Here is a 17,278-nt window from a genome sequence, read left to right as displayed (position 1 = left end):
AGAACAAGGAGAATATTATACACAGTTACAGTAAAAATGTAACAATGGTCAACTGTGATAAACCTAGCTATGTTGATCAAGACAATTCAAGGACCTCTAGTGAAAAATGCTTTTCATCTCCAGTGAATTGATGATAAACTCTGAATCTACACTGAAATATAATATTTCTTATTTTTTCTTAGTTTTTATTGTTTGTTTTCTTTTGTATTGCATTGTATCGGGGTTTTTTTGTAACATGTCTAATACAGAAATATGTTTTGCATGACTACATGTGTTATAATCAATATCAAATTGCTTACCTTCTCAAGAAGAAGGGAGGGGTGAGAAAGGGACAGAGAATTTAAAAATCAAATTTTTTAATGAAAGTTTAAAAGCATTTAAAACAGAAAAAGAACTTAGAGGTAATCTAGTCTAAGCCCCTTATTTTACATGTGAGGAAACTGATACAAATGATAAAAAAAATTTGTAAAGTACTTTGTAAACCTTAATGTACTATACAAATGTCAAATAATAAAAATGATGTGGAATTTTTTTTTAGGATTTCTATATTAATGACATGGTGACAAGGAAAAAACAAAATCAGTTATAGGTAGTTTACAGCAAAGTATTTTACAAACTAAATTACTTACAATAGCCTTTGTCATTTCCTGAAATCATTGTATTTCACCATTTTCGGAGTGTTTTCCATTAAAAACAAGATGTTTAATTAAGAACCAAACAAGTGCTTTTTTGAGTAGCCACCATTTGATTCTGTATGGGGGATACAGAAGTATGCATTTATCAAATGCTTACTATATGCCAGAAGAGCATATAGGAAGTGGGGATATAAAGACAAAAGGGAACCAGTTTTCACCCCAAGGATTTTATATTTTTAATAAGGGAAATGTTCTGACATATATAGATATACTTATCTACATGGATACATAGATACATAAAAGGCAGATGCAAGGAAATGTTGAAAGGGAAAACTCTCCTAGTAACTAAGAAGAAAAGTCTAATTCAAATGATGCTTGAATTGAATCTCATATGAAACCAGAAATTACAAGAGACAAAATGAAGAGAGAGAACATTCTGGGGATGGCTGACACATATAGAAAAGTGAAAGTCAGGTCATATATATAAGGAACAATAAGAAATAGTTTGTGAAGGTGAGTAACTTCTAAAATAGGATGAAGTCTAGTATAGAGAAGTTCAAATACTAAATAAAAAGTTTATGTTTACTCCTACAAGCAATAGGGAACTAATGAAGTTTACTGAGTCATGGGGCAAAATGAACAATCCTGTTCTTTTTTTTTTCCTGAGATAATTAGGGTTAAGTGACTTGTCCAGGATCACACAGCTAGGAAGTGGTAAATGTCTGAGGCCAGATTTGAACTCAGGTCCTCCTGACTTCCTGGTGTTCTATCCACCACACGACTTAGCTTCCCCAATCCTGTTCTTTAAGAAAATCTCAATGATCTATAGAGAATAGATTGAAGTATGAAAAGATAAAGCAAATAAACCAGTTGAGAAGCCACTAAGATGAGAGATTATAAGGACCTAAACTAAGATGGTCACAATATGAATAGAAAAGGGGACATCTGAGAGAGATGTATACATCATGATGCTCATAGTAGAATTAAAGAAATCAGACTAATATACATGAAACAACAGCAAAAAGTACAAGACTACATAAATGTGGCAATGTACAGAAAAGCACCTTCTTCCTCAATTGATATTTACTCCCTTCCTATTTACTAGGAGATACCCAAGACATAGATAAGATATTAGGAAACAAAATGAGGGAAAATATAAACTTCAAGGAAATGAAGTTAATACCCCTTTCCTAAATAGCACAGGAACTTGGAAAGAGGCTTTCCTATCTATGTAACCCTACAAGTAACTACAAGCACCAAGGAGATATGAAAATGGCAGAAGAAACACAGAAAGAGCAAACTGTGGAAGAAGCCTGAGCTTACTAATAATCACAATTTAAATAGAATAGAAAAAGCTGAGTTTTCAAGAATTAATGTTTTACTGAAAATCTAATTGTTGTTTTTTTATGCCATCATTTTCTCCATAATCTAAGTTGGCAAAGATCTACTACATTTTGGTCAGTTGGAGAACACCCATCCAATTCTAGAAATCATAATAGAAATTAATAGGCTGAAATATCCTCCATTTATTCCTGGGCCAGAGAAGAAAAGCTGAGGGAGTCCCCAACTCCTCACTGTTTGGTCACTGGTTAGGCAATCCCTGAGTGGCTCATATTTGTATATAAGAAAAACTATTCATTTCACAGCTAGAAGGAGGATATGAAGCTGCTTCATTAGGAAAACCCACAATGAAGATACAATGATGTGAATAATTGAGCTATTTCAGCTGTCATCACATCTAGATGTCAGGACTCTGAGAATAGGTTCCTGAGTAAAGTAGCAGTCCTTGTTTAGTATGTAGAGTGTTTTATACACTTTCAAATGAAATTCTATGCTAAATGTCAGCCATTATTTCTGTATTATTAGTTCTTCCATGGGAACCCATGAAACATTGTTTTGCTCACTGGGTTGTGAGGACTATGTGATTTAAACATACATGAAGAAAAGAAATTAGACAAAATGGAAGAAATGGTTGGAAATGATTTCTTAGGACAGACATAGTCCAAGGATGCTTGGGTGTATTGCCCTCCAAAGGAATTGATGTTGATATGAGCTCACCCAAAACTGAGCAGAATCAGGTACTGAAAAAAAAAAAAAAAACCAAGTTGCCACAAATAAATGGGTATTTTATGTTCCTGCCATGAAATACCTGCATAAAAGAGAAAAGAAAAGAAAATCTATTTTACACCTCAAATCTAAAGATTTTACATTCCTTTCAAGTTTTTATATTAGGACCTATACTAGGTAGTTTATATGGGTAGCACATTGTTTATGGCTTTCTGATAGAATAAATGTAGAAGAAAAGAATGGGACAGGTCCACATTACCCCTTCTTACATTTTGTGAAATTATTTTTTCCTAAGTCTCACAAAACCCTCAAACTGTCTGTGATTTACTAAGAAGTCATTGGAGACTATGTCTATTATAAATGTTACAGCCGTGGCAATACTGGACTGGAGTTGTTTCTTGATCACTTTACCTTCTAACAGATTCCTGACGTCCCCCTCCATACACACTGATCACTCCCAAATCAAAGCTCCACTGGTCATTCCTAATAAAAGTATAATCCTTCTATTTGAAGTTTTGAATTATCAAATTTGCCCTTTTTTTCTTTTTTTTGCCTTATCTTTTTGTTATCTACTATGCCAGGAGTCAGCCTGAGGACCAAAATGATTCTATCCCTATTTTTTGTACACCCATGAGTTATAAATGATTTTACATTTTGGAATACAATAAAACTTCATTTTAAAATATAAAACCTACAATTAGTCCAAGGATCACACAAAAACAGGTAATAGATTAGAGGCAGTTAAGTTGCTGATCCTTATATTAAATAATAAGACTTCCCACCAATTTTGAAACTGTTTCCAAGTTCTCACCTAAAGCAATATGTACTTAATATATGATTTAAAATCAATCTATTAGATTCCAGCATCTTTCCCAAAAATCTGAATTCTTTTACTCTCATGATACTCACTCATCACTGCTTCACAGCTGATTATAGCTTCAAAAAAAAAAACTTGAAATAAAGAGCTTGCCTGAAGTTATTCATGAAACTGCAAAATAAGCATCTGAATCTGATGAATATTCGGGCCAATGAAGTCTTCTTATTTCCCAGACAGTGAGGCTAAGAAAACATCTGAATTATTTTTAAAGTAACTATGAGTTTCTATACTGCTAGGTTTGGTTTTGGTTTCTAGCCTGAAATTTCTTGAGAGAAAAAGAAAAAAAGGTATAAACTATCACTGATCTTTGGGATCCAGAGCTTCCCCACAACCATGCAAAATAAGCAATTTTTCATTATTGATAAAATGTAATGTCATAATGTCATGGCCTTTCAGGTCATCATCTTTGTAAGTCGGCAACGACATTATCACATTTTATCATGATGACAAATGACTATAATGTTTGCATGCAATTTTCATTGGCTTCTGCAGAATTCTAAATGGACCCCATCAACCAATGGATCTCAATAATCATTGCTTTTGAATTCAGGGAGCCAGCTCAGTAGATTCCTTCTTTGCTAAGAGCAAAATCTACATAAATCAGAACTTATGTCAAAGGCATGAGGAAATTTTTTCCCCATTTGACTAACTGACTAATTTAGTAAGAGGAACACTGCAGGAATATTTTTATTCTGTTGAATTTTGGCATACAGATGGATTAAATAAATCTAATTGCTATTCATTCATGAACTCTCACTAACCCCTTTTTCTATTGCCCATCTCCAATTCTTTGATCTATTTAATGGTTTATGATTACTTCATTCTATCTGCTTCATAGCATGACAGCACTGTGGGACTATGGGATTTATATAGAGTCAGAAATCCGAGTGCAGTTCCTGCCTCTGACACTTATTATTTGTTTGATCTTGAGCAAGTCATTTAAGCCTTCTGTGACTCAGCTTCCTCATCTGTAAAATTAAGGAACTTAACTAAATAAATTTCTTTCAGCTCTAAATCTGTGATCCTAATCTTTGAACACAAATTGATTTAAAGGACAAATTGTTCATTTTTCATTTTCAGAGAGGACCAATGACAACATAATGTTGAAGCTGATGATGAAAGTGATGATATGAGCTTGGAAGGCTATACCATAATGGATCAGGCACAAGTAGTCTATTAAAACATCTGGGTTAGAGATAACTCTAGATTTTTTCAACTCACTTTTCCTTTATGCTACTACAATTCTACTTAGATCATGGAATAAAACCTCTTTGTTGCAGATACACCATGTTGGGCAAATTTCTGCCAGCATCTGCCATGTCTCACAATACTAAAGTTCTTCAAAAAGACCTTTAGAGTATCCCTGTACTATTTCTTTTGTCCCACTATGAGCTCTTGTCTTTTTCAAGTTTTCCATAAAATAGTATTTTAGGTAAGCTTGAGTTTAGCATTCAGGCATTGTGGCCAGCACATCAGAATTGTACTCTCTGCATTCGATTTCTAATGGTTGGCAATTCAGCTCAAGGACCTCAGAGTCCAGCCTTTAAATGATAAATATATTCATAGTGTTGTTTAAAGGTACCTAGACCAAAAAAAGTACTGAATTTTTCTGAGTTGAGATACCAAATAATCATCCTTCAAAAAGCATTTCCAAGTTTATACTGTTCACCAATGAGATCCAACATGACATAATGAATAGAGAAACTGTCTTGAAGGATGAATATTATTCAAGTCTAGTTTCTGACCCATAATGACTGAGTGTTTCTGGGCAAGTCATTTAGCTTCTTGGCATCCCCAGGCAATATTCTAAGGCCTGGAATTTATGAACATGGTTTGTTTGTTTTCATAATATTCTGATAACTGGCTTTCAATAGGATTGCTTTCCTTTGTAACCCTTTATTCTATTTATTTTAAAATATTATTCTGAGAAGAGGTCCATAGGCTACACCAGATTGCCAAAGGGATCTATAACATGAAAAATGTCAAGAATCCCTGCTCTAAGAATATAAATTGCAGAATAGTTACTACTTTCTATTGATGAAGGGAATTTCTTCACTCTATGCTCCATACACCAATGAAATCACAAGTCCAAACTAAAACAATGACAATAACATCACTTGAAAATTAAAGTTAACTTTTAAAAAATTCTCTGCTCCTAGTCAAAACCATTCTTTAAAAACATTAACTATATCTCTCTTCATTATGCTTAAAGAAGAGCAATTCTTCTTTAAAGAAAAAGAACCCTTATATCAGCACAGAGAAGACAACCCCAAATTTCGAGGTCCAAGAAACTCCACATTGTATTCAGACAAAGGATCCCTGAAATCTTGCAAATATTAAATTCATTTAGATGGCCATTAGTTCCAAACTATCATAGCAATCACATTTTCACTAGGTTAATAGCCTCCATGTATTTATATGATTACTCATTTAATATCTTTTCCCCTTAGTCAGTTGATTTTACCATTGTCATTGGAAACTTAGCCAAATTGGGTAGTTTCATCACATTTACAGAACAGCTGCCCTAAAGATGACACCATCAAACCATGTAAGAGAGAATATAATGGTGTCAAGATAACAATTTTCCATGCATAGTTTCTTCACTCAGCAGTATGCTGAAAACACTAGCACATACTAGTGTGTTTAAATACATTTTAAGAAAAGAAATAGATCAATTATTCAAAATGTATCCAACAACATTCTTCAAGAGAACTAGGAAATTTTCAAGTTATTAGGTCAGTGGGCAAGACTTTCACACAAGACTTCTAAAGGAGACTTTTGGGAAATCAGGATTCTAATGTCCTACTCGGCCCAATAAATGTAAATATACTTTGGAGTAATTTATTCATTTATTTAATAAGCATGTATTGGGTAACTATGCCTGTGCTAGAAATAAAATGTGAAAACCATGAAAATTAATTAGTCCCTGCTCTCAAGGAGCTTATGTTCTAATGGAGCAGAACGGAGGGAAATAAATGTACACATCAAAGTAAATACAAAATTTTTTCTAAGTATTTTCCTAGAGGAATGAACTAACAATTGGGGAGACAAACATAAGTCTTATGTAGAAGCATTTGAATTGAATTTTGGAAGAAGCTAGAGTTTCCACAAAGCAGAAAGGGGAATGCTTTATTAATCTCAGAGGCAGTCTCTGAAAAGGTCCATAAATGAGAGATGAAATACCTAGATCAGAAGGAAAAAATAAACAGGTTCATTTGACTTGAACTACATAAAGAATGTAAAGAAGAGAAATATTCAATGAACCTGGAAAGGTAGGCAAACACCATATTCTGAAGGGCTTTAAAAACCAAACAATTCAATTCAATAAATATTTATCAGGCATCTTCAATGTGACATACACTGTACTAAGCTCTAGAAATATAAAGACAAAAATAAAACAATATGTATCATCAAGGAGGTTTCATTTTACTGGAAGAGAGGAATTTCTACACAAATAAACATAAGAATGAATTGTCACAAAATAAATACGTAGTAATTTAGGGAAAATATGGAAAGCACACAAGCTACTGATGGAGATCTTAAAAGACTTAGTCTTATAGGAAGCTGGCAATGCTAAAAGGCAAAGATAGAAGAAGTCATTTCAGATATGGGAGACAGCCCAAACCTAGCTTCACTAGAACATAGAAAGTTGTGTGAAATCAATCCTGAAAGGCAATTTGGAATCAGATTGCAAAGAACTTTAAGTGCTAAATAGAATAGTCCATTCTTTCCACTATAGGTAGAAAGCAGCCACTGAAGTTTTTGAGGGAGTGATATAATGAGACCTGTGCTTTATGAATATCAATCTTGCAGCTCTATCACGAACATATAAGAAGAGAAGACTGATGCAAGAAGATGCAGTAATTCTCCCACCACTGCAAAGAATTGGGAGTAGGGAGAGATTATATGATACTAATTAACACATTTTCTAGGGAAAATAATGCATAACAAACAATGATGTTCTAATGGACTGGCATCAGAGGCTTGGGAATGTTAAAGGATTTCCATATAATCACACAGATAGCCAGAGACCAAGTCAGGGTTCAAGCCTAAATTTTCTCTTCCCACTACATACTTACATCTTTCTCAAAGTCAAAACTAAATAAAATGTCCATCAGCTATCCGGTAAATGAAAGACTGCACAAGATTTCTCACCTATGAAAGCAGATCTATCAGATCTAGCAAGGATCATCTAGAAATGTGACAAGTAATTCTTCAAAATGGAATTTCTTTCCTCCAATATCCATGAAATAATAATAACAAAAACGGACTTTTCAAGATTTAAAAAAATTTTTGTATACATTATTTCATTTAATACTCAGATCCACTGAGTATAGCCACACTGAGGTAAATAGTAAAAGCACTATTATCTCTTTATACAGATGAAGAATCTAAGGTTTAGAGGGGTCAATGATTTCTCCAGAATCTAGTAAATGTCTGATCAATCATACAATAAACATTTATTAAGCCAAGCACTATGCTAAACGCTGGTGGAAAAATCCAAATTAGTTCTCCTATCTTTTACGTCAAATTATCTTTTAACAAAATAAGAAGAAGCATCAAAGCATCATGGGAGAAAAGCAAGCATCAAGCTGGCATGGAAGTAGTATGGTAGAAGTATAGGGAGCTCAAATAGAGAATTAGAGATACCAAATAATCAGCTATGGGTCCCAAAAATAAGGAATAGGAATTAGCAAAGAAATAGAAAATAGTAATAATACTAAAACTAATAATAATAATAATATTTTGTTGTCATAGCACTTTTGCATATTTATCTCATTTGATCCTCACAATCTTTTGAGGGTAGGTTGGTAAGTATGGCAAACATCTCCAACTTACACAAATTACTGCCCCTCAACTCTACAATTTTATACTTGGATTAACTTCTGGTTTACTATGTTTAAATTTATCATCTTTCCTATTTAATAAGAACTATAAGGGAAAACTGGAAAGCAGTCTGGCAGAAATTTGACCTAGAACCATATTTTTGCCATATTTCATGTTATATCCAAAATAGATATTTGGCCTCTTGGGGGTTACTTCTTTCATTGGTGAGTTCTTCTTTGAATCTTCATGTTTGGGAAAGGGCCAGCCCATCTATCTTTAATTCTATGGATTTAAGTCACCATGCCTCTCCATGGATATCTCCTCTTCCATCTTTTTCAACTCCATTTTTTTTCTTCCTCATTAGCATGTAAAGAACTTTATTTCTTTTTGTTTAAGTACTTTGATATCCCCAGAATTTAGTATAGTGCCTAGTATAAAATAAGCACTTACTAAATGTTTGTTGACTAATTTGGTGACCTTAATTTTAAAGATCTTGCTAATTCTTTCTTCATTACTCTATCTCATAAGAAAAAGGACCAGAAGTTTAAGATGATGTTTTAATATCTGATCTGAATTGGGACTGACTTCATTTCCACTTCAAAAGTTGCTAGCTCTATAATTAAACTAGTAGTAATCCTCTATACTGAAATTGTTTTCTAATTAGACTAATTAGAACAGGAATGAAGTAAGTGATGGAGGCAGAAGACATGGAGGGAAAACGTAGGAAGAATTGGAAAGTAGGTAAAATTGAACTTTAGTGAATTTTACTGTACCCTACTGTTCCTGCTTGATTATCATGGGGATTGTCTAGGAACTATAATTTTGGAGTTTCACCTGTGCTTTCCTCCCCTAAATACCACCCCATGCTCTTGTTTTTTTTTCTTTTTTTTCCTCTTTGCCCTTATCTTTGCCTAGGAAAATCCCTCTCCATGAACAAATGATGTCATCTCCTCTTCCCCAGCAGATTTCTTCCTGTCATCAACACTTTCACATATCCTCAATCTTTCCTTGACTATTGGATGCTTCCTTTTTGCCTACAAAACATCCTCAAGACTCCCTCACCCTCAAAAAATTTTTGTTTGTTCAATCCATTTCCACTGCCTATCTTCCTATATCACTTCTCTTTCATTGTTCTTCGAGAAGGTCATCTATTATCATTGCTTCTACTTCTTTTCCTTTCAATCTCTTCAAAATTCTCTAATCTTGGTTTGAAATTTATCATTCAAACAAATTTCTTTCTCTTTTTCCTAAGATATCAGTGATCTCCCAAGTGTCAAATATAATAAGCTTTTAAAAATCGTTATCTTTCTTGATCTCTCTGTAGTCCTTAACTCGGTTAATCATCTTTTTTCTCTTTAATACCCTTTTCTCTTTTGGTTTCAGTATCATTATACCATCCTAATTCTCCTTCTACTTATACTGTTCTTTCTCAGTCTCCTTTATGGGATCTACATCCAGATTACACCCACCAACCCCGGATATCCCCCTAAATCTCGTTCTGGACCTTCTTCTTCCATTTAACTTGGGAATCTTATCAGTTCCCATGAATTCAATTGCTATCACTATGTTAACAAATATCAGATCTATTTATCCAGTCTTAACCTCTCTTTTAATCTCCAGACTCACATGTTCAATTGTTTGTTAATTATTTTAAAATTTAACATTCCATAGTCTTTTTAAGCTTAACTTGTTTCCTACTGAGCTCATTATCTTTCCCCAAAAAGCTTCTGAACTTCCCTATTACTATACATGGCATCACTATCATCTCAGTCACTCAGTCTTGCAACCTAGGTGTCATACTTGACTCTTCATTCTCCCTTTCCACATCCAATTTGTTGCCAAGTCAGGTCATTTCCACTTTCATATCATCTTTTCCTATATACCCTCTCTTTCCTCTGACATTGTGATCATCCTGGCATACTCTTCAGCCATTCTTCCATTTAGCTGCAATTTCCTTTTGTATTCTTATTTCATTTGTTTTTAAAATATTACTATTATCATGGTTCAGTTTTTACAAAAGTATATTGGTTCAACGGGCATTAGGTAAGGAACTCATATTCAGAATATTTATAACATAAATATATAAACTTATAAATATAATATAAAATAAATAACATAAACATAAAATGTTTATGGATTATTTAAAAACATTATTTTTGTCATTCTGTCCCCATTTTTACAACTTCTCTCTTGTTACTATAGAAATAAAAAGAAGATACACCAAATCAAGTGCCATTTTAATTTTTTAATTTATTTTTAGTTTATTTTTTAAAATTTATTTCAGAGATTGCTACAAAGAACAAATCAACTAATGACTAACCTATTAGCAACAAGCTTCTTTGTACTTAATGAGATCCTTCTTCAGTTAGTAAAATCAGTCTTTCATTGGAACCACACCAGAGTCTTTTTAGGATGGCAAAATCTATCTTTTCCTTGGCTAGCACATCCTCTGGAATCCGTATCACCTCTCTGTGATAATGAAGCTCTGAATTAATGAAGACTGAATTGAAATAAGACTTAGTGAAAAGACTTCTCTAAAATGACCTTTATTTCTAAATATTATTGAGAAACTGAGAAGGTTAATAGAAGCTAAGCTGGGAAATAAGGATCTTCAGTGTCATGGGTACATGTAAAGTAAAGCAAAGAGTTCAAGAGGAGGAAATAATGAAATAACTACTATTACCTGTGTTGAGATTAAAAAAAGAGAATGCTTGGCAATTCAGATCAAGTATTATTAGAGAATCAGCCAAAGACAGGGAGGAAGTAATGGTATTACTGATCTGACAAAGACAATGGAGTACAGAAAAATGTCTGAGGTAAAGGCAGGAGAGAATCCAAGACCACAGCAAGCAGATGGAGTATTGATTTAATAAGACCAGAGGCAGCAGACAGGACAGCAAGACCAATGCACAGGCAAACAGTGTGGAATCAAAGCAGGCTGACGTAAAAAGGGTAGGTAGGTAGCAAGTCAGAGGCAAACTGTATACTAACAAAAATCTGAAGAAATTAAATTTTTTAAAAGCCTAGATTAGACCTGAAGGTCCTACCTACCCCAGCTCTGAAAGAGCTGCTCTATTATCATCCCCTAAAAGCTGATTTAGAGTATTTCATTAACATCTCACTTTAGATCTCAAATATGTTTTTGTCTGCTTAAATTTGGGGAAGATATGATAAGTAGGAAGAGAGAAAGGCTGAGATCCAGACTGACTTCTTTATAGAAACAGCTCTCCAATTTCTTAACTACTAAGTTCCTTGACCTCTTTGTAAACAATGACTATTCTCCTTCTTCACTGTCTCTTTTCTTGGCTTCTATGACAGTTATTTCCTGGTTTTAATCTTCCCTTTTTGCACTATTGCTCACTCTCCATTGCTGGATCATCATTTATCTCAAACACCATAGACATAAGTGTTTCTCAAAGTTCTTTCATGAATCCTATTCTCTTCTTTCTCTACCTATTCTCCCTTGGTGATCTCACCAGTCACCATCTCCAAACATATGACTTCCAAATTTATGTACCCAGACTTAATGGTGCTCTAAAACTTCAGTCTCATGTCCAAAATTGTCTAAGCCCTATTTGCATGTGAATCTCAACATGTCCAAAACATAATTCATTATCTTCCCTATAAACATTCCCCTCTACCAAACTCCCACTTTCTGTTGAGAATACTATCATCCTTCCATTCAATCAGGCTTATAACTTTTTCATCTCTCCTGCTACACTATGTATAATCATTTTCCACTCTCTATCAATTCTACTTCCATGTCATCCCTCACATCTATCCCATTCTCTCCACTCATGGGTTTACCTTCTTAATTCAGTCCTTCAGTCCTTCTGGATTATTACAATATCATCCTAATTGGTCTCCCTGCCTAATCCCTTCTCTAATTTATCTTTCATACAACTTCTAAGATACTCTTTTTCAAGCACAGGTCATACATGTCAGCTTTCTAAAAAAAAATCATGTTTTTCTCTAATGTCTAGAATCTACAAACTTTGCATATCTGATATTTGACTAGACACATAAAGGCATTAACCTGCCTTTACTGTTTTATTTCTCATTACTTCCTCTCATATATCCTCTGCTATAGTCCCAAAGAACCACTAACTTTTCTGAACTCAGTGTTCTATTTTCTGCTCTGCAAGTTAGCATAAGCCACCACCCTATCTCTACTTTTCAGTTATTAACTTCCTTTAAGATTCAACTGAACTGAGATGTCATCTTTTCAATGAAGCCCTCACTGATTCCCTCCCTTGTTGATTTTCTTTCTCTCCTTAAATTATCTTGCATATTATTGTGTGTATGTTGTATTCCCTCAATAGAAAGCAAGCTTCTCAAAGGTAGAAATTACATCCTTTTTCAACTTTGTATCTCCTACAACTAGCACAGTAAAATCTAATAAATGGTTGATAAATGTTCCTTTGTCAAACTAAGAAGCACTCTGCTACTTACTATTTTCATGGTCTTAAGCAAATCACTTCACCTCTCAGAGGATCAGTTTCCTCAGCTGTTAAACTGATGAAAAGGAAGCATTCATAATAGATAGAGCATTGGACTTTCACTCAAGGACATATGGGTTCAATTCCAGCCTTAGACATTTATTAGTTGTGTGACCCTAGAAAAATAAATTAGCATCTCTGCATCTCTGAATTTCTTCATCTATAAATTCAAACTAATAAAAGCAGATACATCACAAGGTTGTAAGAATAAAATGTGATAATCTATACATATTGCTTTGCAAACAAACCTTAAGGTACTTTTTCTGTGAACTATTTTTTATTAATTCTAAATTGCCTTCCAGCTCTAAATGTTTACAGTCTTGTGGGATTTTTATTCTCCTCTTCTTTTAATTCAAATCTTGGTAAATATTTTATAATTTTATATCAACTGAATCTCTTCAGTTCTGCCTACTTAAGTCTACTACCATGAATTCATAAATCCAGACATCACAAATTCTGTTTTATGTGAAAAAAAAAAAAGGTAGCAGGAAGAAAACCTACAATTCATTTCTTCCTGAGATAAGTATAATTCAGTGGAATAAATTACAACACACTAAGAAATAATTTGTTTATATTCAAAAGGAGGGGTTTTCAGACATTTCTCAGAAGCATTAAAAGAACCACCATATTTCTAATCATTCTCCCTAGTTCTAGCCATTCCACACAGGTGCCTTTCTAAAAGATGGGCATACTGATGATAAAATTGGTAATAAGAGGGGCTCTGACATGCTTTGATATAAAGGCCAGACTCTGCCCATTGCATCAAAATTTGTCAGAAAATGTGACTATTTGACACAACTTAGAATATCCACATTTATCCACTAAGCAAAAGCCAGCTTCACTTCAGCACCACGGACAGAGATATAAAGTAGTAGGTGACCCTGCATAAATGTGTTGAAACTAATTGCTTCCCTTCAGCTTTTCATGCTGATGATAACTCAGTATAGTAATGGTTAAAGGTCCATGAAAAAAGACTCAGGTCTGGAGAATACAGCCTAGAAAGAATTAGAACTAATGACCTACCTCAGCTATCCTTTCCCATCGCTCTTTTTCAAAGAACACAATAGCTTGAGCACAGTCCAAGGGTTATCATTAAAAGTAGGCCAGTTTCCAAGTATGTCGATTCTGGTGGCACTGACAAGTGGGGGTTGGAGAAGGGAGTCCCTCAGCACAAAATAGATGCTGCGACCAAACAAATGAGAAGGAAAATTGTGTTGGGTTTGGACCAGTCTTCTGAATGCATTGAAAACATAGACGACTATCTTTTGGCATTTCCTAAAAGGCCTCTTGAGCTTTCATTGGCAAGCACCGATGCAGAGGGTACTTTTAGCTGTTTAAGCCTTCCTCTTCTAACAGGGGTCAAAGGGCTGTAAAGATCTTCTCAAAAGGATATAGAAGGAATCATTAAAAGGGAGGAGAAGGAAAGTGACAGAAGGTCAGCCTTTTTTTTTCCTAATGGGTGCGTCCCAGAGGGGGCCCAGCACAGTTGTTGTGCATTGTACACTCAGGCACCTGACTTCCAGAAACCCGGCAGCTATTTGATTAACACTTCCACAAGCATCAGACACAGGAGAAGCCCAAAGGAGAGGTGGGCAGAGAGTGCTGGGGAAAAGAAACAAAACAAAAATTTGATTGCCATTCATTGATTTAATTGATCAAATTAACTTAAGACAGAGATTGCATTTCGATAAGATGGGGCTGAACAAATGCTTGAAAATCTTTGTAATGCTCTTTCATTTCTTGGGTTTGTTCTAATGTTTACTTCCTTTAAAGATAAATTAACTATCAATCCATTGCCTATGGTATGTTTTTTAATTTTGCATAAGTACTGGATTAGGCCCAAGATTTGCTTTTGCAAAAGGTACAGCCTCACAAAATTGTAAAGGTTTTCACTGATTTTTAGACAGCAAGCAATAAACTGCATTTGCACCCGCACACCTACCACCTAACACCCCATCTGGTAACATTTCCACGTCTCAAGGAAAGAAATCAATAGCAATAATCTGTGAGGGACTCATAGGGTGTATATTTTTTATCACACTGCCATTTGAAAAAAAATTTCTCCCTATCTACTTACAGCAATAGCATGTCCTTTTTTGTAGGCTCACAAGGATATCCTGCAGCTATTATTAGGAGTGGGGCTAGCAGGAGATAGATATGTCCCTTAAATTTGGGAAGAAAATAATATATTCTAACTGTGAATTCTTAATACCATTACAATCCTGAGTATATTGAGATGATTCAAACCCTAGTCAGTGAACACACTGACAAATCTCTTCCCAGCGTCACATTCCAAATTACATTTTTGTCTGTTTCCAAAACAAAGCTTTCTAAAATTCATTTTTAAAAATTTAACTTCTCTGAGGAGCAAGGCTCCCAGCTTTCAACTGGCCCAGACACAGAGAAGATACTGTGCCTGAATACTGAAATTGCAAACTCTGTCACTGCTGATTTTCTGTGTGAGAAGGAAATATGATGCTTTGTTACTGGTCTTATTTATTGCAGACCTTGTCTGGAATCTGGTATTGAAGCTGTGCTTGATGAGTTGCTACCTTGAACTTTTCCACTGATCAATGCTGGTTTCTGTGGCCGCATGAAAGAATAGCTTTCCTGAGGAGACGCTATCACATGGGAGACCAGCTACACAGCAAGGGAGGCCTGGATGGGGGTAAGGAAGTGGAAGAAGAGACTAGGCCCTTGTATGCTTAAGCTTTAGACAAGTTCCCCACCCCCAAAAAAATAGCAAATGGTGAGTGACCATTTGAAAATTGGGATGTTATAGGAGCAGAAGGTGAGGTCAAGATCAGAAATCCTCTCTGTAAAGCGATCAGACAAAACAGAATATAAATGTGCAGTGAGAAGGAAGGGTAATATGAAGCAAGAAGACAGGAATCATATTTCTTCACAGCAGGGTGACACATAAAAAGTTGCTTTTATTTTTCTGTGCAAATAAACTTTACTTTAGGAATTGTAGCAGCTGGTTGGTCTCCCATAAAATAGGTTTTTATCTGTTACAGTGACAACCTGAGGCAGGGAGGGGTTAGAGGCAGTGTAATTGCCATCTTTTCTATTATTTTTGTCAATATTTTTGTTATTTGGTGGAGGGGATTGGAAGAGAGGGCTAGACAAATGCTATTGAAAATGAGGGCCAAGAGAAAGGGTTTAATTCAATTCCTTGGCAGTTCATGTGGAAAGCATGTATCACTAGAGATGGCCTAGGACTGAATGCTCAAGTATTTCTGGGTAAGAAAGACAAAGTAGTATAGTATCTAGAACACTGAACTTGGAGTCAGGAAGACCTGGCTTCAACTTCTTCCTCAAATACTTATTAGCTATGTGACTGTGAGCAAAATTATCTAACCTCTCTGGCCCTCATTTAAAAAAATGAGTTGGATTCAGTGGCTTCAAAGATGCTTTCCTATTTTCAGTCCATGATCTTATAATCTTATTTCCCAAGTAAAATCACTAGCCTTTTCACAAGAATAAACATATTCAGGATCTACTTAGATTGGATAAAAATAGGAGAAGTACAACTTCTGGAAAGTGAAATTCAGGAGAATGGTAGTTCTACTCATTCATTATGGGTACCTTCCTGAGGGCCAACCCAAACAACAAAATTATGAGCACTACATTTTTCTAATATAATGGCTTTCATTATCATATGGAAAAAGTACAAATTCCAAATCCAGTAAGAGTCTAAATCCATTTTTCTGGATTTCTTAAACAACGAATTTGGTTTTTTTTTTCAATATTTCAAGGGTGCCTTAAGGTTTCATTGTTGTGAGTACTTCTGCATAGACATAGATCATGACCTATCAATGACTCACAGATTATTTCTGAGAGCTCTCATAACCAATATGTTGATGAGCTTCCTCAAACTTGGCAAGAATGATCAAACAAAATACATGTTTCATCACCAGATCCATGCTTGGAGCTTTTCTAGCTTAATACAACCCACAAGAACATGCACTCTCCTGGCAAACCTTCAAGAACTCAGTAACACCTGCATTTCATGATAAAACGTCAAAAGAAGCTTTTGGTCTAAGTCAATTTATCATTATTATTGTCATAATAATGATTATAATGAGAGTATCAATAATGATAAACTTTCAAAGAACTCAATTTCAACCCTCTTGCTTATCCTTCTCTAACACAAGAAAGCTCTTTCTTCAATGGTCCAAATTTTAACCCAATCCTAACACTCTTTATATTAGTAAAGAATTAGAAACAAATAGATGTCTATCTTTTGGGAAATGGCTAAATAAATGATTACATATTAAAATAACTGAGAAATTTTGAACCTTCAAAAGATATATGTATATATAGATCACTTAGATTATTTATAAAAACTTTAGAGTATTGCCTCTGTCTTC

This window comes from Antechinus flavipes, chromosome 2, assembly GCF_016432865.1.
Source record: "Antechinus flavipes isolate AdamAnt ecotype Samford, QLD, Australia chromosome 2, AdamAnt_v2, whole genome shotgun sequence".
NCBI lineage: Eukaryota > Metazoa > Chordata > Mammalia > Dasyuromorphia > Dasyuridae > Antechinus > Antechinus flavipes.
The sequence above is the reverse complement of the archived record's forward strand: the minus strand, read 5'-3'. Positions refer to the sequence as shown.